Source organism: Amblyraja radiata, chromosome 8, assembly GCF_010909765.2.
Source record: "Amblyraja radiata isolate CabotCenter1 chromosome 8, sAmbRad1.1.pri, whole genome shotgun sequence".
NCBI lineage: Eukaryota > Metazoa > Chordata > Chondrichthyes > Rajiformes > Rajidae > Amblyraja > Amblyraja radiata.
The window spans coordinates 34,086,683-34,112,695 of record NC_045963.1 but is presented as its reverse complement, the minus strand read 5'-3'; the positions used below and the strand labels follow the sequence as shown (position 1 = coordinate 34,112,695).

The 26,013-nt window shown below is 43.4% G+C and overlaps 1 protein-coding gene and 1 long non-coding RNA gene across 2 annotated transcripts in view; one reads left to right on the top strand and one right to left on the bottom strand.

Moving 5' to 3' along the window:
* prkce (protein kinase C epsilon) overlaps nucleotides 1-26,013 on the bottom strand; it is a 443,521-nt gene that overhangs the window by 258,981 nt on the left and 158,527 nt on the right. The window lies entirely within an intron of this gene.
* On the top strand, nucleotides 16,395-17,048 carry LOC116976048. The gene is made up of 3 exons (XR_004412860.1): nucleotides 16,395-16,433; nucleotides 16,711-16,715; nucleotides 17,036-17,048. It is a non-coding gene; the product is annotated as an uncharacterized LOC116976048 (long non-coding RNA).

Genomic DNA, 26,013 nt, shown 5'->3' with positions numbered 1-26,013 from the left:
AAACGTTGCCTATATCCTTCGCTCCATAGATTCTGCTGCACCCGCTGAGTTTCTCCATCATTTTTGTGTATCCTCATAAATCTTCTCTGAACCCTTTACAGCTTAATAATATCCTATCAATAGCAGAGTGTACAAAACTGAGGATATCATTAAGAAGAAAGAGAGCACTGATGAGCTTACTAATCGCAAATGGACTGACAGGCCAAGGAAGACCTCCACAGCTGGTGACAGAAGAATTAGTCTATAATAAAGAAAAATCCCCAAACACCTGTCTGACAGATCAGCAACGCTCTTCAGGTGTGGATTTGTCAATGACCACTGTCCGCAGAAGACTTCATCAACAGAAATACAGAAGCTACACTGCAAAATGTAAACCACTGGCTAGCTGTCAAAATAGGAAGGCCAGGTTACAGTTTGTCAAGAAGTACTTAAAAGAGCAACCACAGTTCTGGAAAAAGGTTTTGTGGAACAATGAGATGAAGATTAACTTATATTAGAGTGATGGCAAGAGCAAAGTATGGAGAAGAGAAGGAACTGCCCAAGATCCAAAGCATACCAACTCATCTGTGAAACACGGTGGTGGGGGTGTTATGGCCTGGGCATGTATGGCTGCTGAAGGTACTGGCTCATTTATCTTCATTGATGATACAACTGCTGATGGTAGTAGCATAATGAATTCTGAAGTGTATAGACACATCCTATCTGCTCAAGTTCAAACAAATGCCTCAAAACTCATTGGCCGGCAGTTCATTCTACAGCAAGACAATGATCCCAAACACAGTTAAAGCAACAAAGGAGTTTTTCAAAGCTATAAAATGGTCAATTCTTTGAGTGGCCAAGTCAATCACCCGATCTGAACACAATTGAGCATGCCTTTTATATGCTGAAGAGAAAACTGAAGGGGACTAGCCCCCAAAACAAGCATAAGCTAAAGATGGCTGCAATACAGGCCTGGCAGAGCATCATCAGAGAAGACACCCAGCAACTGGTGATGTCCATGAATCGCAGACTTCAAGCAGCCATGAATCGCAGACTTCTAAACATGACTACTCTCATTTACATGACATTGCTGTGTCCCAAACATTATGATGCCCTGAAATGGGGAGAGTATGTATAAACACTGTTGTAAATTCTACATGGTGAAACCAAAATGTATAAAAATGGCCTTCATTAAAATCTGACAATGTGCACTTAAACCACATGTGATTTTTTTTTTCTATTACCAATCTCAAATTGTGGAGTACAGAGGCAAATAAATAAATGATGGGTCTTTGTCCCAAACATTATGGAGGACACTGTAATATTCCAAATGCAGCCTCACTTATGGCTTGTACAACTGTATCATAACATCTCACAATTTATCATCAAAATGCTGTCGGATGAAGGCCAATGTGCCAAGTCTTCTTTGCCACCCTGTGCTGCCACTTTTAGGAAACTATCTACCTGTACTCCTAGGTAGACAAAAATGTTGGAGAAACTCAGCGGGTGAGGCAGCATCTATGGAGCGAAGGAATAGGCGACGTTTCGGGTTGAGACCCTTCTTCAGACTGAGTTTCACCCACTGAGTTTCTCCAGCATTTTTATCCACCTTCGATTTTTCCAGCATCTGCAGTTCTTTCTTCAACATACCTGTACTCCTAGATCCCTCTGCCCTCCAACCCTCGCCAGAGCCCTGCCATTCACTGTGAAGGTCCCTGGATTGATGTCCCAAAATACAAAATGTTGCACTTATCTGCATTAAACTCCATTAGCCATTCCTCCACCCACTTGCCGAACTCATCAAGATCCTGTTGTACATAGTGAACATAGTTATCAAAAATTACAATACCACCCACTTTAAAATCATCTGTAAACTTACTAATAGTGCCTTGCACATTCTCATCCAAATTGTTGATGCAAAACACAAACAGCAATGAGCCCCAACACCAATCCCTGAGGCACACCATGAGTTACAGACCTCCTGTCCAAAAACCTAATCGAGAACCTTGCCCATCTCCTGCAACTTCACACATAGATGACCTCTTTGGTTTTTTTGAGGTCCTATTCTTCCTCTAGTTACCCTTTTCTCATTAATATACTGATAAAATCTCTATGGATTCTCCTTAATCTTACTACCAGGGCATCTCTTGCCCACTTTTTGCCTGACCCCGGTTCCTGCAGGAAGAACATACTACCAGCAAGCTGACAACTCTACTGTGTTATACCTGGTAAGATTTACAAATGAAAGAAAAACACAAACTCTACCTTATCCTGCCGAGCCACAGGTTCTCAAGTCAAAGCCTCTACATTTATCCTCCACTAAACACTTGTACTTAGTAATTCTGCTAGAGTCTGCCTTCCTTTTATACATCACAAGGAGCAGTCGCTTCAGGATACTAATTTATCTCAGCTGCTCAACTGAAATTTTGAACTGTTCCTTTTGAAAACTCCTGCTCGTTTGCTCAGCCTCCCAGCTACTCAACTCAAACTGAACTTGTTAACTGTTGCTCATTTAAAAATATATTATTTGATTGCGAGCAAAAGAAAGTGGGCTGGGGTGGGAGATTGCAACCTTCACGTGGTCCACCCTGTTTCGATGAATGCAATCAACCTGGCGTGCACAAACAGAAGATCAAACAGAACAAGTTGTCTTACAACTTTAGGCTGTACACGCCATACGCAAGAAGAAGACGAAAGTGGGTTAATCATCAGCAGTGATAGTGCATTATTAACAACGATGATTCATGCAATTGGCGGTAACAGGGCGATCTGCTTCTCAATGCTCTATTTGCCATGTGCTTTCATCACTGTTCTTAGGAACTTCATAGGTGTTGCTATTGGTTATTTGTGTACACACTTGTAGATGTGCAAAATCACCAGCCCTGGGTTCTTAGCTAGTAGAGACTGTGGCTCTGATATTTACCCAAGACAACAAACAGTGAGATATTGACGAATTCAGACAAGTCAGAAATAAAGATTTCTTGTACACATGTCCTCCAATGTGGAAACAACATGTTTTTTAAATGGTTTTGAAGGAGGTGTCAGTAGAGGTATTGAGTACAATGCTCACCATCTTCCAAAATTCCATTGATTCAAGGGTGAATCCCACACATTGATGGGAAATGTGATTCTACTATTTCAGAAGAAAATAGTTTTAAAAAACAGTGTATTTTAGACCAGCAATAACACCTTTGTCCAATGCTGTATGACCTATATTGTTCACAGTGGCAGGAACTCAGTTTCACTATTTGATGTGTTTGATACGCAAAGTGTATCATAATCCAAATCATGCATATTGACATTGTCCAAATTTTTTTTTTAAAACCTTGAAGGTAAAATCCTTTGCGCTAGCTTCATCTTAAAGTAGTCAATATATACAATATACAATACAATATTTTATGTCATTCGAACCTCAGTGAGGCTCAAACGAAACTCAGTTTCCAGAGCCATACAAAGACAATTCCTACAAGGCAATACAAACAATTCAATTTACAGAAACATCTATCACAGTGAATCTCCTCCTCGCTGCGATGGAAGGCAAAGTCTTCTCTCTCCCCTGCACCATTTTTCTCCCGATGTCGAAGCCCCAGGCGGGCGATGGCAAGTCTCACGACCATTCAAGGCCGCGTCAGGCGATGTATGGCCCCGCTCCAGGTCTAAATGTCACAAAGTTGGAGCCCCCGGCGAGCGTTGGAATGTCCCGCGGCCATTAAGGCCACGCCGGGCGATGTACGGCCACGCTCCGGGCCGTGTCAACCCCGCGACACGGGCTGGAGAAGTTGCATTGCGGGAGCTCTGAAAAGCGGTCTTCCACCTGGAGCCGCGAGCTCCCGATGTCACCATCCACCGGGCCTGCGGCTGGAGCCTCCGAGCTCTGGAGTCGGGCCTCAGCAGCGAGCCACCACCGCGGTCTCCCCACGCTCTGAGGCCGGCTAGCCACACGATGGTAAGTCCGCAGCTCTGCAGGCTCTGCGACTTGAGCCCCCTGGTCATTCCGGCTGGAGGCCGCTCCATGGTACTAGGCCCCAACGACAACAGAGACCCGACAGGGAAAAGGTCGGGCCTCCCGTGCAGGGAAGAGATCTTTTTAAGTTTCCCCCTCCCCCCTGCCCCCCACATATACACAGCCAAAAACAGTACCAAAAAAAAACACGAACAACTACATTCAACTAGACAAAAATCAAACATAAGACAGGCTGCAGTCCATGGACCATTTATGGAAGATCTGTTGAATTACGGTGCTTTATGCTTTATGCTACATGCTTTATGGTGACACGAGGACTAGACTGTGTGTAATTTTCCATTGCTTTTGCTCACTATAGGTGAAAAGCAAAGGTTTGTTTTCACTGTCTTTTGGACTGCCACATTGTAAAAGAATCAGGCAGTTTTTCCAAAGTCGAAATGCCAAGAATTATTTTTTCATTGATGGAGAAGTAAGTTGACTTGCCTTTCAAACAAAAGATCACTGTCTCAAAATGTTAACTCTTGCTTCTTTCTATCCTGATGCAATTTTCCTGTCTGCCAAGTATTTCCAGCCCATGCATTCAGTTATAGAATTATACAGCAAAGAAATAGGTCTTTGGGCCCACCTGATCTGCACCAACCATCAAGACCCTGTTTAAATTAATTCAATTTTTTATTCTCCCCACATTCCCATCAACTCATCCCAGAATTTTACCAATCACATACACATGAGAAGCAATTTACAGCACCAATTAACCTACCAACTTGCAAATATCTGACAAGTGGGATGAAACCGACCACCCAGTCATAGGTAGAATATGCATACTCCACTGACAGTGTCAGGGGTCAGGATTGCACTCACGTTGCTAGAACTGTGAGGCAACAGCTCTACTAGCTGCACCATCGTCTGCAGATTCCCAGCACCTGTGATTATTTTGCAAGCAACCCAAAAGCTCTAGCTAGTTCTATTTTGAAAAGAGCCTTCTCAGAGCTGATTGCAATTAGTGCATGCTGAATCCAACTGGCCTCCAGATTTTATCAATATTTTTTGAGATAATTGGAAGTGATTATAGTTTTAAAGCATACATGGATGGAGAATCCAGAACATATACTGTATGCCCAAGTGTCCTGTCATTCAAAATACAGAACCAGAACATCATTAAAATTACATTTTCATCAAACTACAAGAGAACAAATTTTATTTTTGGCTTCATGAAAGTAGCACAAGCGTTATCTCATGATCAGCAAGCCACTGACCCATGTGCAATCCTATTCTTTGTCATCTGTTGGCTGAAATTGATCATATTTGATCACAGACAGCTGCATCGCAAAGCTAATTTGCACACCACTGCTCACCTGTTCCAATTAAATGAGACTCTGGCCTCTTTGCCCCGAGAACAAATGGGCAGCTGGCTGCTCAAATGTTGCAACCTACAGTGAGGAATTTGGCAGGGACCGTGTATGTTTTAAGTTGAGTTTCATACACTTTCAGTCTGCACGATATTATCCTGCCTTATTTACATTGTTACTGAGCTGTATTGGCAGAATATTCACCACTAGTGATGTGTTACTGTACAATTACTATAGCTAGTGTGTGTGTTGTTAGCAACTCCAGTGTAATCTATCAGCAGCAAATTTTAGAGTCATAGAGACTTACAGTGTGGAAACAGGCCAACGTGTCCCATCAACACTAGTCCCACCTGCCTGTGTTTGGCCCATATCCCTCTAAACCTGTCCTATCCATGTGCCTGTCGAAATGTTCCTTAAATGTTGCAATAGTACTTGCCTCAACTACTTCCTCTGGCAGCTCGTTCCATGTACCAACCATCTTTTGCTGAAAATGTTACCCCTCAGATTCCTATTACATCTTTCCCCCTTCACCATAAACCCATATCCTCTGGTTCTCAATTCCCCTACTCTGGGCAAGAGTCTGTGCGTCTACCCAATCTATTCCTCTCATGATTTTATACACCTCTATCAGAACACCTCTCAAATGCTGTCAACATCCTTGTAAATCTTCTCTGCACTCTTTCCAGCTTGACAACATCTTTCCTATAAAATGGTGCCCATAATTGAAAACAATACTTTAAATGCAGCCTTGCCAACGTCCTTTGACCTCCCAACCTCTATACTCAATGCTCCGACTGATGAAGGCCAATGTACCAAAAGCATTTTTGATCACCCTATCTACCTGAGATGCCACTTTCAATGAACTATGTACCTGTACTCCTAAGATAGACAGAGAAAGCTGGAGTAACTCAGCGGGTTACTTGTACCTGTACCCTAGATTTCTCTGTTCTATAACACTCCCCAGAGCCCTACCGTTCACTGTGTAGGTTCTGCCCATGTTAGTACTCCCGAAATGCAACATCTCACATTTCTCTACATTAAATTCCATCAACCATTCCACAACCCACCTGTCCAACCGATCAAGATCCTGCTGCAATTTTGACAACTTCAACATTTTGCTGCAATTTTTGCCAACAAATATACTTTTTTCTTGTTTTCCTACCCTTGAGTGGAGTCACGACAACTGTGAACTGCAAGTATACAAAGTGCTGGGGTCTGAGGTAGGATCCCGACCTGAAACATCACCTATCCATGTTCTCCAGAGATGCTGCCTGACCCACTAGGTTACTCCAGCACTTTGTGTGCTTTTTTTAGTAAACCAGCATCTGTGGTTCCTTGTTTCCCCATGGGTGCTCCAGTTTCCTCCCATATCCCAAAGGGTTGGTAGGTTAATTGGCCTCTGTAAAATTGCCCAGAGTGTTTAGGGAATAGACGCGAAAGTGGGATACCATAAAATTAATGTGAATGGGTGATCGATGATCGGTGTGGGCACAGTCGGCTGATGAGCCTGGTTCTTTGCTGTATATTCCAATCAATCAATCTTATCCATTCCTTCACCCTGCTAATTTCTATAATCTCATGCAGACTTAAAAAGCTGAAAGAACTCAACAACAATTTTAGTTTTTGTACATCAATTTTTGTTTTGCTGACCCACTGGTAACCATGTTTTTGGATGGGTGGACACAAAGCTTTGTTCCTGCTCTAGTTCCCTTAAACCCACCAAAACGTTCCTTGAAAACAAATATATTTTCTATGGCTGAAACTACATAGAAAATTAATTTCTTGAGGTAGTTAAACTAACATGAATGAGCCCAGTGGAACCTATCTTAGCCTCAAAATCTACGTTGCCATCCAATGTTGAAACTGTCGTGCTTTGAACTACAGCCACTTGCATAAATCTCATGCCAATTATTTGACTCTGCCATAGCCAGGGTTGAGTTCATCTCCTGCTGAATTCCTAATTTGTTATCTTGAGCCTCGACTAATCAAATTATTTCCTGTCTGGTCTCTTATTTTCCATCTTCCTTGCACATGAAGTCATGTGCAATTCTGTTGCCTTGATCGTAACTCACACCCAGTCCCTGTTCACCCATTATTCCATAAGCTGACCTACATTGGCCCAGAGTTAATCAATACGCAGCCTTGTCTGCATAAGCCCCTCCTTCACCTCCACCAGTTCGACAACCCTCATTGGTTTCTGCTCTAAATTTAATCACTGAATCATGCCTAATTTGGAGTCCCTCTGACTCTCTTTACAATAATCTTTAAAACCTATTTTGTCCTAAAATACACATAAAATACTGGTGTAACTCATTGGGTCAGACAGCATCTCTGGAGAAAAATAATTGGTGACGCATTGGGTAGGAACGTCCTTCAGAACCCTTGTCCTAAAATCTTCTGTTGAAGTCTTTAGTCAGAGGGTGGTGAATCTGTGGAATTCACTGCCACAAACGGCTGTATAGGCCAAGTCAATGGACTGATACATTCTGAGAGTGTCAGAGGTTATGGGGAGAAGGCAGGAAAAAGGGGTTGAGAGCGAAAGATAGGCTGAAGTAACTCAGCGGAACAGGCAGCATCTCTGGAGAGATGGAATGGGTGACGTTATGGGTCAAAACCCTTCTTCAGACCGGTTAGGGTTCAGGGAAACGAGAGATATAGATGATATAGTAAAGAGATAAAGAACAATGAAAGATAGATTAGCCATGATTGATTGGCATAGGAGACTCGATGGGCCAAATGGGCTAATTCTGCTCCTGGAACTTATGGACATGAATGAAACCAAATATATAATCAGATGCTACAATTACATAATGCATTTGACAGCTGCAGCTCAATCGGTAACACTTGTGTCATTGAGGTACAAGGTTATGTGTTCATGTCCCACCCCAAGGATTTGAGCATAATAGTGGGTAATGCTGCATTATAAGATATTTGGACTTTTGTTTAAGATTTTAAAATAACTCCTCGACTTCCTCAGTTGGGCACGAAGGAGCCCCGAGGCATGGGAGTGATCAGTAATACCCTGGTTGATACATCCTCCAATAAACACCGCTAAAAATAATTTACCTGGCTGTAATCAAATGGTTATTGTGATTGTTTATGATGCACAAACTTTAAAAGAACCTCACTCAGGGAAATGCTGAAGTCATTAAATACTTTTTTGAAACAGATTTCTTTAAAAAAAAATTTGGATCTAGGCTCCACTTAGTGAGGATACAATGGGTAACATGCCTTTCCTGGAATGACAGGAGAGATTTATTTATTTATATTTATTATGCATCGTTACAATATCCTGCAGTAAAGCTCCAGTACTCTTTGTGTTAATTCCAAAAGATCCAAACTGCTTGTGTTAAAAAATAAAATAAAACTGTATATTTTATACAAGGGTAAAAAGGACATCTCTTTATTACATTCATTTATCACAAACATTATTTTGCATGAGAATAGAAAATACTTCCAATGTCCCAACAGCCAGAATCAATGACACTACATCATTGACATTTTGTTACTACATTGACCCACATCATAATAATAATAATAATAAATTTTATTTTCGGGCGCCTTTCAAATCTCAAGGACACCTTACAAAGATTAACAGAAGAGAAAAAAACATATAGTCGTAGAAAAATAAATAATAAGGACATCATCAATATACAAATTAAAGATAGAAATCGCTCCAAAGACACAAAATCAAAAAACACAATGTGAAGAGAGAGCAGCGGCAGCTAAAGCGCGCCAGCGTCCACTCTCCCTTCCAACAGCCATCTTGGACACAGACTAACATAGTAACTACATACAAAAAAATCATCCCCCCACAGTGGTTACCACTGTGGGGGAAGGCACAGAGTCCAGTCCCCAATCCCAGTTCTCCCAAAGGTCAGGCCTATTGAGGCCACCGCTATTGCCTCTACGGAGGCCCGATGTTCCTGGCCGTTCTGGCCGGGTGGAGTTGCCCCGGCGTCGGGAGAGTCCTCACAGTGGCTGGGCCACCTGGAATGGCCGCTTCCTAGCAGGGGATTGTCGGCTTCCGAAGCCGACAGGGACGCACCAGGTTGGAGCTCCCAGGCTCCTGATGTTAAAGTCGGCGCCGCCCGCTCTGCTCCGCTAACCCGCAGGTGTTGAACACGGCGGTCACAGCTCACCGGAGCTCCAGCACGTCGATCCAGCACGGCGACCCAGGCAAGGCATCGCCCGCTCCGCTCCACGATAGCGCTCCAGCGCTGTGCCGCCAGCGAAGCCGAGGTGCTGGGCGGTCCCCGCCAGGAAACGGCGCTCCAAGCCCGCTGGTAGGCCACGAGGACGGGTCGACGGGCAGCCCGGAGAAAAAGCTGCCTCACCGACCAGGTAGGGACCTAGAAGTAAGATTACCTCCTTCCCCCCACATTAAGAAGTCCATTTCTCCTACAAACGAAAAACAAGACTTACTAAAAAACTGGGGGGAAAAATGGATTAAACGGACGGCTGCTGGTTAGCAGCCGTTCCCCAAGATGGCTCCTCCTCCCTCCTAAAGTAATTGTCCCTGCTGTCATGGCTGGATGTGTTCGAAAAGAATGCTCATAATATGCAGAACATTGTTTTTAGGCTGCAAGAGGAGGCAGGAAAAGCTTGCTAGACAAAACAAAGAGCAATGGAACCACGCATTGCAAATGGAGCTGACAAGATGCCATAGATTACCCCTGAGATCCTATTTTCTAAAGCCTGTGCTGCAACTCAACTGTTCCTGGCCAGCAATTTTATCTTAAACAGCAGTTTGATATTAATATGTAGTCAATGCATATTAGACTGGGAGGTGTGTTGAATGTCCCATAAAGACTGACCCACAAGACTGCTCCAAATATATATTTTTGTTTTTGTGGGATCTATACGTGATCCAAATGCAGTGAAGGCGATGCAGAAATGTGTGTAGACGCCAATCACAGGCAAATGAAAAAGCCTGACTGTATGTATCTACACTAAAGTGTATCCTCTCTATATCCGGAATCTATCTTGGGCTAAAACAAATTAAACTCATGGTAATCACGTACAATTAACATAGTGGGAACGTCGGAACTCATGGACGTAACATAGCGACTCGTGCCGCTAACGGCAGGTACCCGGGAAACTTGTTAACTCTTGAAAAACTTAAAACATGATTAAAGATTTCCACGAGTCAATTTTACTCTTGAAGTTAAAATTTGAAACATTTAAACTCGTTGTAAGAACATAGTAGCCCGTGAGTTTACCGTAGTGACTCGTGAGTCTACCGCGGGCACTCTTTAACTCAGCGGGCAGGCAGCAACCCTGGAGAGAAGGAATAGGTGACGGGATGACGTTCCCAAAATTCTGCAGCGTCTTTGTGTTACTCCAGCACTGTGTGTTCACTTTATGTCAACCAGCATCTTCCCTTTCTTGTGTATGACATTATTTGTATCCGTGGCAGTTAATTGTCGCTCCCTTCAGTTTCCCAGGGGGTCAGGACGGGACTGGAGTTGGGAGGGAAAGGTGGGGGGGGGGGGGGGGGGGGGGGGGGGGGGGGGGAGGAGGAAGGGGGGAGGAGGGAGGGGAGTAATAATAATAATACATTTTATTTATGGGCGCCTTTCAAGAGTCTCAAGGACACCTTACAAAAATTTAGCAGGTAGAGGAAAAACATGTAAGGGGAATGAAATAAATAGTAGAGACATGACTAGTGCACAAAGTAAAGACAGAATTCAATACAAAACACAATATGAGGCAATTAATGCACAGATGAAAAGGGAGGGGGACGTGGGGCTAAGGATAGGCAGAGGTGAAGAGATGGGTCTTGAGGCGGGACTGGAAGATGGTGAGGGACACGGAATTGCGGATCAGTTGGGGGAGGGAGTTCCAGAGCCTGGGAGCTGCCCTGGAGAAGGCTCTGTCCCCAAAACTGCGGAGATTGGACTTGTGGATGTAGAGGAGACCAGCTGATGTGGATCTGAGGGACCGTGAGGGTTGGTAGGGGGAGAGGAGGTCAGTGAGATATGGGGGGGGCCAGATGGTGGAGGGCTTTGTAGGATGGATCAGGATTTTGTAGTTGATCCGGTGGGAGATGGGAAGCCAGTGAATTTGTTTGAGGTCTGGAGTGATGTGATGCCAGGATTTGGTGTGGGTGATGAGTCGGGCGGCTGTGTTCTGGACCAGCTGGAGTCGGTTGATGTAGGTGGAGCTGATGCCAAGGAGAAGTGAGTTGCAGTAGTCCAGTCGGGAGGAGATGAAGGCATGGATGAGTCTTTCAGCAGCGGGAGGTGTGAGAGAGGGTCTGAGTTTGGCGATGTTGCGGAGATGAAAGAAGGAGGTTTTAATGACATGGCGGATGTGAGGCTCAAGGGAGAGGGTGGAATCAAAGATCACGCCAAGGTTGCGGGCCTGGGGAGATGGGGAGACAGTGGTGCCGTCGATGGTGAGAGTGGGGTTATTGATTTTGGTGAGTGTGGCTTTGGAGCCTATGAGGAGGAATTCTGTCTTATCGCTGTTGAGTTTGAGGAAATTATGTTGCATCCAGGTTTTTATAGCTGACAAACAGGAGTTGATATGGGAGAGGGGGGGGTTGTGGGGGGATTTGGTGCCGAGGTAGATCTGGGTGCCATCAGCGTAACAGTGGAAGTCCAGGTTGAAGTGGCGGAGTATCTGACCAAGGGGGAGGATGTAGATGATGAAGAGGAGGGGGCCGAGTACGGAGCCTTGGGGAACGCCTTGAGTGACTGTGGCTGTAGCAGAGGTGTGGTTGTGGAGAGAGATGAAGTGGGATCTGTTGGAAAGGTAGGAATGGAGCCAGCTGAGTGCAGAGCCTTCAATGCCGAGGTCTTTGAGTCTGGTGAGCAGGATGTTATGGTTCACTGTATCAAAGGCTGCGCTCAGGTCGAGGAGGATGAGGATGTTGAGGGAACCAGTGTCAGCAGAGGTGAGGAGGTTGTTGAGGACTTTGAGGAGAGCAGTTTCTGTGCTATGGAGTAGAGGTGAGGGGGGGTTTGGAGTGACTTAGTACGGGAGACAAGTGTACTGACTGTGTGGGCAGACACTTTAGTAGTGATTGCCCATGGGGTTCACTGTCGAGGACTTCATAATGCAGAGAGCATTATAAACAGTGGAGCGATTAACCCTGGAAAGGGGGGAGACTTCTCTCTGAGTTGGACCCAGGAAACTGAAGCAGGAATTTTCTTGAGGTTATTAATGACAGATAAATGGTTGTGAAGGGTTTAGAGGGCTATGGGCCACATGCAGGCAAATAGGACTACCCCGAGATGCCAACTTGGACGGCACGGCCAATCTGGGCCGAAGGACCTGGTTCCGTGTTGTATAGCACCATGACTAAGGCCTGTCCAGTGGGATTGACATGTTTTGTATTTTTCCTTTCTAAAGATGCAGTGTATTTTGGTGACTATTGCACACTGCAGACCAGAAGCGCCTTCAATACCCAGAGAGAAGGGATGGGTGGGTTAGGTGAGCAGGAGAGTGGGGTTGTTTGCAGTTGCATCTGTAGTTCCTTCCTACACAAAATTTAGTTTAGGTTTGATGTACATTATGGAAACAGGCCACCGGATCTGTAGACAGTCGGAATCTTTTTTTCCCACAATGGAAAAATCAAATACTAGAGGGTGTAGCTTTGCCGATTGAAGCAGATACGTTGGGAGAATTTAAAGGATTTTGGATAGACACATGGATATGCAGGGAATGGAGGGATATCAGTTACATACAGATACATAAATAAGTGAAGGTCTAAGCTAGGTTAGCATCATGTTCGACCCTGACATTGTTAGCCTAAGGGGCTGTTCTTGTGCTGTACTGTTCTATATTAGTTCACATCAACCACCGACCATACCAGTTCTATGTTATCCAACTTTGTATCCACTCCCCACATGCCAGGTGCAATTTTACTGATACCAATTAACCTACAAACCTGCACATTTGGGGTGTGGGAGGAAACCGGAGCATCCAGAGGAAACCCACGTGGTGACAGTGAGCACTTGCAAACTCCACCCAGACTGCAGCCGAGGTCAGGATCAAACCTGGGGCTCTGTGAGACACTGTGAGACAGCAGCGTGACCAACTGCATCACCCTGTGGATTGGTACCATCCTTGTTAATTGTCTTGACAGATCAATCTTGGCAACTGTGTGGTCTTGGTATCTCTTGTGCCAAAGCAGCAATATCATTCATAAATAAATATGGAGACAATTACCTAGTGACTGTAAGAAAACATTTCTGCAGAATTATTTTTGTATTTGATGCTGCCTCACCACACAGGTTTGTTCTCCATGTATAACATAAGGTAAAGTAATTCACAAATGCTTGGAAAGACAAGTGTGTGAGCTCTAGTATTTGCAAATCATTTTTGTCAGAGTATCGCAGGTATCAACTATTGAAACCCAACTGACATGAACTTGTACTGATCTAGATTGGTTGTCACCTTCAAGTGAGTTTATGTCCTTTATTTAAGTTTAATGAGAAGGGTTAATTTGTATTTCTCCACTCTGTATGATTTAAATCAACATTGTGTAAAGTTAGTCATTATATTGCGGGGAAATAGTTATTTACATAGTCTGGGTCAGCGGCTATTCCAATGAATTGATTTGTCATGAAATTTACAGTTGCTCATGTCTAAACAAATTCCGCTAAACTATGAGACACTTCTTCTGGTGAGGAAACATCTGGGCACAATAGTTAACAAATACCTACAGTGAGAATTCTGTAATGCACTTTACCCTTTGTCATGTTAGCAGCTCTGTTCAGGTAAGGAAAAAAAGTACTATTATGGTACTCATGAGTAAGTATGACTTGGTGGCTGTTCCAGACCGCCGGGGAGATGGCCGTCCTGCCCGGCAGTCTGTTCGTTTTTCTTTTTTTTGTTATTTTTTAATGTGTTAAAAGTTTGTTTAATGTTCTTCGGTTTGTTTTATGTGCGGGGAGGGGGGAGGGGATCGGGGGAAACTTTTTTTCAAGCTCTTAGCTTCCCGGAGATGTGATCAATTTTCGGATCACATTCTCCGGGCTCTGAGGCCTACCATAGTTGGAGCTGGAAGCCTCCTCAGACTGTCATGAGCCCCACTGCGGGGTGTGGACTTAACATCGGAGCTGATCCCTTGCCTGGGATCACTCCCACCGCGACCACCGTGGACTTACCATCAAGGGCTCGCAGTCTCGGGAGAGGCCAGTCGGGAGCTCCAACGCCGCGGAAGGCTCGACCAGCCCCAACGCGAGGTTCGATTGTCCAGCGCGGGGGAGCTGACATCCCCCTGATGCAGGAGCTGATCACATCGACGAGGAGGGCCCGATCACCACCGGCTACGGGAGTCAAGATCGTCCCATCAACGGAGGGCTCAAGGCCCCCAACCGAGGAAGAACAAAAGGAAGGACTTGAACTTTTTTTCACCTTCCATCACAGTGAGGAATGTGTAGGAGTCACTGTGGTGGATGTTCATGTTAAAATGTGTTTTTGAGTGATCTGTTGCTTTTAATTGTATGACTGACCTGACCAATGAAATTCCTCGTATGTTTCAAAACATACTTGGTGATTAATGTGTGATTCTGATTCTGTTCATAGCCATCATTGAAATTCGAAGCACAGCATATGTAGTGCCGTACAAGCTGACACACACCCTGTTCTGGTCTTCTATATCTTTCAGTCCGTAAAAGGGTTCTGACCCGAAACATCACCCATTTCTTTTCTCCAGAGATGCTGCCTAACCCGCTGAGTTACTCCAGCATTTTGTGTCTATCTACGGTATAAACCAGCATATACAGTTCCTTCCTACATTCGCCCCTTCGTTCTATGAGACTAAGTAAATATTTCAGATAACTTTTTGTCCTGCTGAAAATCAGCATCAACATGAACAATTCAACTACAACTGGCTCAATTCTATGAAAGTTAGATCTGGTGTCTGCTTTTGAGCATAAAGCATCTTGGCAGAAATTCTCCAGAACCATTCTCACATCATAAATAAAATTTAACAAATACCAAAGTTGCAAATTCTGCTTAGCTACCAAAAACATAAAATGATTCTTCCAAACTTCTGCGAATTCACATATTCAGACCATCAATAATGCTTTCTTTTACAGTCCATAGAATTTAGAAAACATAAAGTACAGCACAGGGCTGCAGTCCACGGTGTCTGCACCAAACTTGATGCCAAGATAAACTAATCTCATCTACCTGCACATGATCCAAATCCCTTCACTCTGCATATCCAAGTAACTAGCTAAAAGTCTCTTAAATGTCATCTGCCTCCAGGCACCCGCCACCGTTTGTGTAAAAAAACCTGACCACATATTTTCTCCGAACTTTACCCCTCTCACCTTAAAGCTATCACCTCTAGTCTTTTGACAATTTCACCTTGGAATTAGGGTTCTCACTGTCTACGCCTCCCATAATTGTATATAAAACAGTACTATTAATTACAACCAATTTTAAATCATAGATGAATACTTAAGAAGAAATTAAATAGATGATCATATTGGGTCTGTATTAGACTCATAGTTTTATATAAAACAGTACTCTTAACTACAGCTCATTTTAAATCATAAAGTTCAATACTTAAGAAGAAATTAAATAGATGAGCACATTGTGGCAGATCCCCAAGTCAATAACAGGAATTCTACACAAACATTTAATATTAAAATTTTCCCGGCTGTGTTCCAAATCTGAATATTCTCTCATATATGAAGGCCAACTGAGCTAAGTGCTAAGCTGAGTGAGTGTCACTGTATCTTTGAAGAAAGGTATTTCAGTCTGTTCAGATGAACAGAAAAGTAATTTTCTAAATCTTGGCCATAACCAATATTGACAAAAAAGAAAGGCACAAAGTGCAGGAGTAACTCAGCAGGTCAGGCAGAATCTATGAAGGAAACGGATATGGATTTGAGTCGGGATCCTTCTTCAGATTGACAAAAACATAAAGCTGCTTGCTGATCAAAAATGTATGTAACATAATTTCTGATAATGCCCAAGGTCATGATTTTGTGATAACTTGGTTGTTGCCAAGAATGGGGTCACAAAATCCTCTGGATAGTTCAAATGGGGACATCTCCAGATATCAACCACTGTATAAAAGACACGTATCCCTCAAATCCCTTGTAAGATTCTGACTACCTGGTAGATTCTGGTAGGTATGTGGAACCGGCTGCCAGAGGAGACAGTTAAGGCAGGTGGTATCATAACAATTGAGAAACACTTCAACAGGTACATGAATATGATAGGTTTGAAGGGATATGAGCCAAATGCAAACAGGTGGGACTACTGTAGATGGGACATGTTAGTCAGCCTGGGCAAGTTGGACCAAAGGGCCTGCTTCCACGCTGTATTACTCTGACTCTGGGACTCCATTTATACTATCCTTACCTCATAGTTTTTTATGCTCTATCACCTCTCAGCCCCCTTTGCTTTCAGGAAAAGCAAGTTCTTTCCCAGAAAGTTCAGTACCAGATACTGTCTTCTGGCAAATTGAGCAAAAAAATGTACAGAGGTAGCTTCTTCCAATTGTGCTAGATGCCACTATTATGATTGCATCTATAACCAGTGAGGGAGCAGAAGGTGTTAAAGGCAACGTGAGACACTAAAATATGCAGTTTCACCAGATTGTAAAATAAATCTGTACAAGAGAAGCAATAAGCAGCAATATCTTGGAAACTAGAAGTGCCCTTGTGAAATGCTTACCATGCAGTGGCACTTGTTGGAAATGGTTTAGTGCACAATTCAGCACAGAGTACAGAGTGTCACTGGCCACAGGAGTGCATCATCTCCACAACAGATGGCCATGTTTAATTGACGATTTCATTGTCACTAGATGGTGTGAAGCTGTGCTCACTTTCAACTGAGGTTGAGACCACACAAATTGCCATTGATTCACTCACCTTTAATCAACCTTGGCTGCTTCTATCTGAATGTTCTTGACCAGGTCATTAATTATTATAAATGACACACTAAGCGCACCGTTAACCCTTTAACGACCAAGTCATTCACCAGTTAGTCAAAATAAATCTTTATAAAGGTTTTATGTGGCCTGATTTGTGTTTACTAATTATGTTCAATATTTCAACAAATTAACACATTGACTGAAATAATGTTTCCTAATAAACTTGAGCTTGCCAAGACAAAGGATATTAATGCATTTGAATGGAATATTTTTAAAGTTTTTATTTTCACATTTGGAGATTAAATGTCTCCATAGGAGGCACAAAAAACAATATCTATATATATTACTAAAACTCTCATCTTGTTTGTTTGTATGTGTGCGTGCGTGCATGTGCGCGATATTGCAAAACCCCGCCAAAAAGGTACACGATAGCGCTACCATTTTTGGCCCACATTACTCACCATTGCCCTGGGATGTAAAAGAAACAAGTTTCGTTTGGATAGATGTTATATTTTACAAGTTATTGACATTTTAAACTTTACAGAAAAAACTTTTTAAACCACGTTTCCACTTGCCCTGCCTGTCAGCAGTGTTTGACGTCACAATGATGCCACAATGGGTTCTCAAATCTCATCTCATTTACATTAAAAATCATGATTTTAAAAAAAAATATCCGTTTTAATCAAATTCTTCGAATTTCTTTAACAGCTAACATTGTGTTTAAGTTATTTGAAAGAAAAAACACGGTTTTCATTGAGAATTTCATTTTAAAAAATCACAATTTTCATTGTGGGTGGAGGATGGGATAGGGGGAAGTTTCATTTTTTTTAAAACATCGTGATTTTCATTGTGGGGGTGGGATAGGAGGGAGGTGAGGAGTGGGAGAGCAGGGGGATAGAGGGAGAGGAGGGGGTAGGGAGGGGAAAGAGGGGGAGGTGAGGAGGGAAAGTGGGGGAGTAGGGGGGATAAATGGAGAGGAGGGGGAGTGGGGGATAGAGGGAGAGGAGGGCAGTGAGGGAGGTTGAGGTTGTGGGATCGGGGGAGGGAGAGGAGGGGGGTAGGGAGGCGAGAGCTTGTTATGGAGGGAGAGAGTGACTGAGGGTAGGGGAAAGGAGAGGGATAGAGTGGTGAGGGAGGGAGTGGGGCAGGGGAAGAGGAGAGGGGAAAGAAGAGGGAGGGTGATGAGGAAGGGGTATGAGTGCTGGGGAATGAGGAGGATTGGAGGAGGATAGGGGTAGAAAGGGGGATGGCGAGGTGCAGTTGGGGGAGGGTTGGCGTGACTCGCGTCACAACGGGAATCTCTACCATCACAACGGGAACCCGTCAGCCGCTCCTGCGCAGTTGGGAGCTATGGGTGAGTGGTGGAGTATTGCCTTGGGGGAACAGGGCCCAACGGGTCCCACTTGGTCTAATAACTCTATAATATTTATCTGATCATCACTGCCCATGTGACTTGAGTTACAATCGGTTTGCATTTAGATCTATGCTTACCGAGAATTGGTTTGAAACAGCTCAGACTCATTCCATGGAAAACCATAAGAATCACTTGTGTTTACACTCCCTCACAAAGTTTATAAACCAGGCAACTGATACAATCTCGATTCCTTGGCATGCTTCCCTACCAGTCAATTCAGAAGTATAGCAGTTGTCAGAAAGGATTTTGTTTTGCTGTGTGGGATTTTTGCATTTCTAGTGAGCTTGGCTCCTAAAATTCTTTTGCTTTTGATATAATTCAGTCTCGCCTATTGCACAACATAGACGGATAATGTAATCATGCAACTGATTCAAGAACCAAAGGACAGATTAAGGTGAAAGAGGAAAGATTTACTAAAAACCTGAGGAATAACTTGTTCATACAGAGGGTGGTGGGTATGTGGAATGAGCTGCCAGATGAGGTAGTTAAGGCAGGTAATATAACAACATTTGAAAGACTTTTGGACAGATACATGGATAGGAAAGGTTTATCTAAACCTGCAATTAAATCCCATGATCTTCTCTGCACCAGTTGATTGATCTGCATTATCTTATAATTCAAAATTATAGAATTCCTTCACTGGTAAATGCATACACTCAACGCAATCAATTTAATATCCCATACAGTGCTGGAGTAACTCAGTGGGTCAGGTAGCATCTCTGGAGAACATGGATAATTTTGGGTCGAGATTCTTCTTCAGACTGATTGTGGGGGTGGGGAGAAAGCTGGGAGGAGTGCCAAGACAAAGCCAGGGAAATAATAGGTTCATAAAGGGAAGGAGTTTTTTTGACAGGCAGATGGTAGGACGAAGGACAGAGATGAAACAACAGAATTGGAAAAGGAGTTAAAATAAATAGCAACTGAGAGATCCAGTAGATCTTAGCAGACCAAGTGCAAGTGTCCGGTGTTCTTCATACCAAGCCAATTAACCTACAAACCTGTATGTCTTTGGAGTGTGGGAGGAAACCGAAGATCTTGGAGAAAATCCATGCAGTCACGGGAAGAACAAGACCATTTAGGACTGAGATGAGGAAAAACGTTTTCACCCAGAGAATCTGTGGAATTCTCTGCCACAAAAGGCAGTGGAGGCCAATTCACTGGATGTTTTCAAGAGAGAGTTAGATATACCTCTTAGGGCTAACGGAATCAAGGAATATGGGTAGAAAGCAAGAACGGGGTATTGATTTTGGCTGATCAGCCATGATCATATTAAATGGCGGTGCTGGCTCGAAGAGCCGAATGGCCTACTCCTGCACCTAATTTCTATGTTTCAATGTAACTCCATACAGACAGCACCCGTAGTCGAGATTGAACCCGGGTCTCTGGCATAGCAAGCGCTGTAAGGCAGCAACTCTACCGCTGCATACCATGCCGCTCTCTACATCTTAAAATTAAATGGTTATCGGCGGAACAATGAAAAGTCCTAAGTAGCGAATTCTCGGTGAATGTAAAAGCCGTGAACAATAGAGGAAATAGATGCCCTGCTTTGGTGCCCAACAAGGGAGTGGACCTTGCTGAAGCTGCTGTAAATGAAACGGTTGCTGGGACCGGAGTGAGATAAAAAATAGATAAACAGGAATCAAATGTAAAGGCTGATTCATTTGATCATGGCTTATTTATTTTACCCTCTTTCACTCTTTGTCAAACTTTGCCTGTCGCTTGATTAAAATCTGTTGATCGCTGTTTGCAGGTTCAACCTAACTATGTATACGAAATAAAAATGAAAACTTTGGACTAAAGCAGTTCCAATGAACCTCCATGTTAAGCATTCCTGTTCCTGTTTCCTGCACATCAACCCACAGTCTGTACTCAATTTATCACTTATGACAATCAATCATGAATTCAGAAATGGATGAAACATGTCCTAACCTTCAGTGTAACCTTGTTAAATGTCAGGTCATGCTTATAAATTTTGAATGAATGATTCATCGCACAGGTAAAGATTATGCAAATAATTCAGATGCTGAAAATTTGAAATAAAAGAGTAAACACTCAGGAGGTGGCAACACTGCTGAGTGAAACATTTAACATATCAGATTGATGACTTTCCATCAGAATTAACAACATTAGACAAATAACCTGTTTACTGTGCAGGTTAATGGGGGAGAGAAAGAAAATGTGAAAAGCAAATAAGAACGTAATTGTTCTGGTCCTGGTGTTTATAACAATTAAGCACGCTTGACCCTTGATGCTATGGCAAGTCTGCAAAGGGGATGAGCAGCATACATTACTTGACTAAAGAGAGCTGTTAAAGCAAGGCTAAAAAAGGTGGGGGTTTATGTTTATTATTGTGTCACATGTATCGAGATACACTGAAAGCATGTTATCCTATCAGATCAGAGAATATGATACATAAGTACAATCAAGTCACACTCAAGTAGAATGGAGCCAAGGTGCAGAACACAGTTCTCAGCATTCTCACGCATCAGTTCCATACACAAATCCAATGTCTGCAATGGGGTGGAGGTGAATCAGACTGTACCCTGCCGTATAGTAGGACCATTCGGAAGACTGACATCAGAGGGAAATAAATTATTCCTGAGCCTTATTGTGTGCACTTTCTTGCTTCTGCCCGACAGGAGCTGGGAGAAGAAGGAATGACCCGGGTGGGGCAAGTCGAGGGAGGAGGTATAGGGACAGGTGTTCCATCATCTGCGGTTGCAGGGGAAGGTACCTGGGGAGGGGATGATTTGGGTGGGATGGACCTCCTCCCTCGACTCTGTCCAGGGACCCCGACAGTCCTTTCAGATGAGGCAGAGGTTCACTTGCACCTCCTCCAACCTCATCTACTGTCTCCGTTGTTCAAGATGTGGACTCTTATACATCGGCGAGACCAAACGTAGACTGGGCGATCGTTACGCTGAACACCTTCGCTTAGGCCACCTGAACCTACCTGATCTCCCAGTTGAAAAACACTTTAATTCTTCTTCCTATTCCCCCACAGACCTTTCTGTCCTAGGTCTCCTCCATTGTCAGAGTGAGGCTAAACTGCAAATTGGAGGAACAGCATCTCATATTTGGCTTGGGCAGCTCACAGCCAAGTGGTATGAATATTGATTTTGCTCACCTCATGTAGCCCCGGCATTCCCTCTCTCTCTATCCCTCCCCCCACCCAAGTCGCACTAGCTCCTCGTTTTCACCTTACAAACAACTAACAATGGCCTGTTTCCTTTATCATCATTGCTTTTTTGCATATATTTCATTCATTGTTCTTTATCTCTCCACATCATTGTCTATCATTGTTTCGAGAGAGGTACGAATGAAAGAACCTCTCTCCAACTGGACCCTGCTGACCAGCCACTTACCCTCCAGTTAGAGGAGGTAAAGCAGGCCCTGAGAACTGTTAATGCTAGTAAGGCTGCTGGCCCGGATGAGATCCCAGGCAGGGTGCTCCGGGACTGTGCTCACCAGCTCGCTGGGGTATTCACAGACATTTTTAACCTTTCCCTAGCACACTCCACAGTGCCAGCGCGCCTGAAAACCACCACTATCATCCCGGTGCCCAAGCAGACAAACATCAACTCCCTCAATGACTACAGGCCCGTTGCTCTTACATCTGTAGTCTCCAAGTGCTTTGAAAGGCTGGTCCTAGGTCACCTTAAATTATCTCTCCCCCCCCTCACTCGACCCACACCAGTATGCATATAGGGCTAATAGATCTACAGAGGATGCCATAAACACTGTCCTCCATGCTGCACTACAACACCTAGAGGAGAAGGGGTCATATGTCAGGATGCTTTTTGTTGATTACAGCTCAGCTTTTAATACAATCATACCCAGCTAGCTGATCACAAAAATGCTAGACCTTGGCCTCAGCAGTCAACTGTGTCGGTGGATATTGGACTTTCTCAGTGAACGCCCACAGACAGTGAGACTTGGACCCTACACCTCAACATCCCTGACCCTCAGCACAGGAGCACCGCAGGGCTGTGTGCTCAGTCCGCTCCTCTACGCCCTATACACACATGACTGCTTGCCCCATCACCCCGCAAATAGGATCATAAAATTTGCGGATGATACAACCGTGGTGTCATCTCAAATGGGAACGAGGTCGCCTATAGAGAGGAGGTGCACAGACATTCTGAGTGGTGTGCTCATAACAATCTCTCTCTGAACACTAAAAAGACAAAGGAGATCATCACTGATTTCAGGCGACATAGAGCGGAGCTCAGGCCACTGGAGATAGGGGGCGAGGAGGTGGAGAGGATGCCTAGTTTTAAATTTCTGGGGATCAACATCAGTGAGGATCTTAAATGGTCTGTGAACTCTGCTGTAGTTGTAAAAAAAAAGCACAACAGAGACTTTACTTCCTCAGAACACTGAGGAAGGCCCATCTGTCTGCTAAACTGCTGGAGTCTTTCTACCGCTGTTCGGTAGAAAGCATACTGACTTACTGCATAACTGCCTGGTTTGGGAACTGTTCAGCAGCTGACAGAGCAGCTCTCCAGAGGGTGATAAAAACTGCCCAGGGTATCATTGGACTCCCTCTGCCCCCTCTGGAGGACATTTACCACGCCAGATGCCGCAGCAGGACCTGTAATATCGTGAAAGACATTACACATCCTTGTCACCACCTTTTCACACTGCTGCCCTCAGGAAAAAGGTACAGGTCGCTAAAGTCACGCACTGCCAGACTCAAGAACAGCTTTTACCCATCAGCAATCTTGGAACTGAACTCTGTCTCGGGAGCGGGTTATGGGGAAGGAGGGGGGGTGGGAGAGAGTGTTAATTTATGTAAATGTGAATCCATGGGTGGGTTTGGGGAGAGAGGGAGTGTAAAAAGTATGAGTATGTGAATGTTTAAAGTTCTTTTAAATGGAGATACACAGTAATCTCGTTGTATGTGACACATGCAATGACAATAAAGCATTCTGATTCTGATTCTGATTATATCTCCCGTTTCCCTTATCTCTAATCAGTCTGAAAAGGGGTCTCGGCCTGAAACGTCACCCATTCCTTCTCTCCAGAGATGCTGCCTGTCCCGCTGAGTTACTCCAGCTTTTTGTGTCTATTTTCGGTTTAAACCAGAATCTGCAATTCCTTCCTACACTCATAGTCATAGAGAGGTTAGAGTGCAAGTTGGATAGAGATTTGAAATGTGATGAGAAGCTCAAGGTTAACCAATGCAGACTGAACGAGTGTGTCTGCAATGCAGTTACCCAATCTGCATTTCCTTTCTTTTCAGATATTGTTTAGTTTGTTTCCTTGGTTTCTATAATCCATTATATTAAATAGGTTGATAATTAACCACAGTGCCAACCAAAATAGTAGTGATGAAAGATCAAACGATATTTTATGGGGAAAATTGTCTTTTATACAACAGTCTTTGATATTATAATTATTTTATTTTCAATTTCAAAGGCTGATGATATCATTTCCCACTTATTCAGCCGACATGCATTACCTTTCTTTTTTTAATTTGTTGTTTTCTTAGTACCTTGTTATGGCTCACTTACATAACCATCCCATTTTATTTTTTAGTTTCCTACAGGTTGGAGCATTGTGCCTTGGATAATGATGCCAGCTTTTTACATCTTACCATCTCAGTATGTCCATGAAATAGTTTTGAATTTTGTCAACTGCATCCATTGCAGCTGAACCTCAGTCCGTCTGTCTAAGGTGCTGATCCAAATTAGCTGTTACTGAAAATCATTGTTGATATACAAAAGTTTAAAGTTAAACATAATGTGTTTCTGGGGGGAGCGGGGTTGTCTTTTCATTCTAATTGCTAAATGTATGAAGAATTTCAGTTAATAGTAGCATTCACCTTTACAATTCACTTCTCCCAAAATTAATGAAACAAAGTGATGAACGTCCATCATCAAGTTCGCTGACGACACCACTATTGTGGGGCGTATCACTGATGGGGATGAGTCAGAGTACAGAAGAGAGATCGAGCAACTGTCCATATGGTGCCAGCGCAATAACCTGGCCCTCAACACCAGCAAAACCAAGGAACTGATTGTGGATTTTGGAAGGAGTAGGAGGGGGACCCACAGCCCCATTTATATCAACGGGTCGATGGTTGAAAGGGTCAAGAGCTTCAAATTCCTGGGCGTCCACATCTCTGAAGATCTTTCCTGGTCCGAGAACACTAATGCAATCATCAAAAAAGCACATCAGCGCCTCTACTTTCTGAGAAGATTACGGAGAGTCGGATTGTCAAGGAAGACTCTCTCTAACTTCTACAGGTGCACAGTCGAGAGCATGCTGACCGGTTGCATCGTGGCTTGGTTCGGCAATTTGAGCGCCCTGGAGAGGAAAAGACTACAAAAAGTAGTAAACACTGCCCAGTCCATCATCGGCTCTGACCTTCCTTCCATCGAGGGGATTTATCGCAGTCGCTGCCTCAAAAAGGCTGGCAGTATCATCAAAGACCCACACCATCCTGGCCACACACTCATCTCCCTGCTACCTTCAGGTAGAAGGTACAGGAGCCTGAAGACTGCAACAACCAGGTTCAGGAATAGTTACTTCCCCTCAGCCATCAGGCTATTAAACCTGGCTCGGACAAAACTCTGATTATTACCAACCACTTTCTGTTATTTGCACTATCAGTTTATTTATTCATGTGTGTATATATTTATATCATGGTATATGGACACATTTATCTGTTTTGTAGTAAATGCCTACTATTTTCTGTGTGCTTAAGCAAAGCAAGAATTTCATTGTCCTATACAGGGACACATGACAATAAACTCACTTGAACTTGACTTGACTTGGATACCTGCAGAATTGACAGAAGGTACTTTCGTGAAGTCAGCACATCATGACCCAATGGCCTTTACAATTCATTACAATTAAGCACCTCAGTTATTGAGATTACAATCACAGTATTTGATTGAACCCGTGTTTGGAGCAGGTAATAATGCTGCATAAACTGTTTTTGGAGGTGTTCTACAAATATTCAAGAGCAAGTATTCCACAGGGTCAGAAACATTCCTGCGGTACCTGTAAAGTTAGAAAAATATTTTTGAAAATGTAATAATGCATCACGTTGGTTCAGCTGTTTAATCCAGCAAAAAAAGAATTGCGACCTTAATAATTAAAAATGAAGGCATTGTAATAACAAATGGTTGGGAAAGAAAATGGATGAAAATATCATACAGTATAAAGTAAGATATTCTTGCTAAAAACAGGAGAAACACATATCATTCAACACTGGATAAAGTGTTGTTTCTGAGATGTAATTCCTCTCTGCATCCAGCATATTGGGCCAGCATATGTGTTCCTATTTGGCTTTGTTGAACAAAAATGATCTTGCTGATTCGTAAAATCTCATGTCAATATTCTCCTAAATTGTAGTTCTGGAATCATTCCCCACATCGTAAAAACACAATATTTATTTCATTTAAGTTGAACTAAATGTGGACTTTAGGATAAAGATGTGGCAGATGAA